We start from the raw sequence: 2,633 nt of genomic DNA, 5'->3' as shown, positions 1-2,633 counted from the left end.
ATAGTTCGCCATGACACTGGTGTCTCCCCCGGCGACGCAAACAGCAGTGGCGTAAGCCTACAACTACTTTGTTGGATTCATCCTCCCCTCGTAGGGCTCGACCCCAGTGATTTTGAAACCACGGGGCCACTAAAGTGTTCGGAGCGCCCTTGTGAATGCTGGGGGCCCCTCGGGGTTGTCGGCACCATCATCTACAGCATTCCTGTCAGCGATTGGCTCAAGGGCTGAGTCTGGGTTGCCGTACTCTTGCTCGTACTCCTAGCGGTGGCGTACTTCATCCTCATGGTGACCGAAACGATGTTCGTCGATACGTCGACATGCATCTCAGAGATTGTTTGAGGTGCACTCGGATGTCCTGGTCGACCTCCTGGTCGTGTTGGCGGTGATGTTCAGCACAGTGACCCCTAGTTCCGCCCTAGAGGGGTTGCCTATCATCGCGGTGCTGGTCGGTGAAGCGACTTTGGCAGCGATCGGTTCTTGTGGCGACTGGCCGACGAATCGAAGTAGTGGAGTATGAAGGTCTCCGATCCTGTCGAATCTCATTGACCTGGCAGTGCGCCGCTTTAAGCATGGCGGTGACCTTAGCGAGCTCGGGCGACTACGGGAGGTGGGCGAGCTTGTTGGCGGCCACTACCAGATTGGCGCTTGGAGTCTTGAAGACATCGTGGCCGTCAACGCGGAGAAACTCTTCATCAAGGTTGCGCTGGAGTGGCCTTCCTTACAAGTCGAGCTGCTACTCGACCATCGTGAGGGCATTCTTGTTAGCTCAGTGTTGTGCGCGGTTGACGTTTCGGTTCTCACGAGCGACACATTCCTCCTCGGTTTTGCCGTTCCGAGGAGGGCTATTGATGCTAACGTTGAAGATCACACCACCTCCGAAGGGTGGGAGGAGTTGCTCGGTGAAGGTTTCAGCGAGGGTCTCCATAGAGCCCTGAGACTCGGAGCCTGGATTTTCCTCCAGGATGGTCTGGAGGGACGCTCTGGGGCACTGGCCTATGTGTAACATGTTGACAGCTGGCAGAGGCTGGACGGCAAGCTGGTCGACGAGTGGATGGGTGTCTCCCACCTAGTCGGCAAACTTTCCCCTCAGGGCACCTTGGTAAGTAGCGGCGACGTTGGTGAGCCCAAAGGGCAGAGCCACAACTCCTGGAGTTTTCTGAGCAGCCTCCGATAGATTTGGATCAGAGGGTGGTTAGCACTGAACCAAAGTGTCCAGGGCCGATTCGGCGATGGAGAGGTAATCGACAAGCTTCAGACTGATCCGATCAATGGACTCAATCAGATCGTCATTGTTGACCTGCCTCCTCTGGTAGCGAGGAAGTGGGCAACGAGTTGCTGATGAAGGTGGCCTTAGAGGTGGTTCTGAGACTGGATCTACAATCGCAGGTGCAGGGATGATTGGCACAGAGATGATCTACGTCGGCTCGAGGAGCTCTCTGACTCCATTAGTGTTGATGATCTAGGAGATCAATTTGATCGTAAAGATCTGGCCGGGCTGCGGGAGGGACGAAGAGCCTGCAGAAAAAGCCATCTTGTTTGACAAGGAAATAGCACGCAAGCCCCTACCTGGCGCGCCAACTGTCGACAGAATATCATCGGCAGTCCTCCGAGGGGTATTCCACAAAGGTAGATTGATTGGCAGAGGAGCGTGAGCTCAAGAACAAGAAGGCAATAGAGACACACGAGTTAGACAGGTTTAGGCCGTCAGTATGATGTAATACCCTACTCCTATGGTCTATTGGTTTGTATTAGCTATTGTATGATATTGCGTATGTTTGGAGGAGGTCCCTGCCCGCCTTATATAGTCTGAGGAGCAGGGTCATAAGTCAGTTAGATCTGAGAGATAACTGGAAAGTAATACTTATTACAGGAATCTTGGGATCATACATATCCTAACAGATCTCGTAGTATTTTTAGGATATCTTCCAGATGTCTTACGGAAGGTGCCGACCAGAGTCATGCCCTGCAAGGCTTCGTCTTGTGGGCTAGGCCGCCCTTGAGGGCGCAACCCATGTGGTCTACCATGGGTATCCGGGGTCATACCCCCACACCAGAGTATTTTAGGATGTTGGTCAGCGATCGGTACCATGGTGGGAAGATGGCATTGAGGATGTGTCGGCCAAAGGCCTAAGGTCCTGGCAAGTCAGGGCTCGGGCTTCGGTCCTCGTCACTGTCGTAGCGTCCATCACAACAAGGGTGGTAGCTACGGCTAGCCTCCTCCCTCTCATTGCCATGGGCAAGCCTACAGGCATCCAGGGTGTCACGCACGTTGTGGTAGAGGCTGAGACACTCATGCACCGGGGCCACGGCACACGGCCTACCGCCTTGTTTCCCCTGGTGGACTAACATATCCTTGTCGGGTAGCTCTAAGGGCATGCGCTGGCTGGCACCGAGCTTGCGTCGTCAGGACAGTGAGCTCTTGGCCTGCTGCGCCACCACATGCTCGAGTAGCGTGTGAATCTCTCGATGGGCCCAACGATCCTTGGGTGTCGTGGGCTTCAGAAGCCCCGGAGTAAGGCCCCTACGGCAGCGACATTCTGGCTTGCCTAGATGAAGTGTGGGAGGGCTTCATCATCATTGATGATCCTTCGGTTCACATCACGAGCTATGGCACACGCACGTCGACCATCTCC

The sequence above is a fragment of the Miscanthus floridulus genome, chromosome 16 (genome assembly GCF_019320115.1).
Source record: "Miscanthus floridulus cultivar M001 chromosome 16, ASM1932011v1, whole genome shotgun sequence".
Classification (NCBI taxonomy): domain Eukaryota; kingdom Viridiplantae; phylum Streptophyta; class Magnoliopsida; order Poales; family Poaceae; genus Miscanthus; species Miscanthus floridulus.
The sequence above is the reverse complement of the archived record's forward strand: the minus strand, read 5'-3'. Positions refer to the sequence as shown.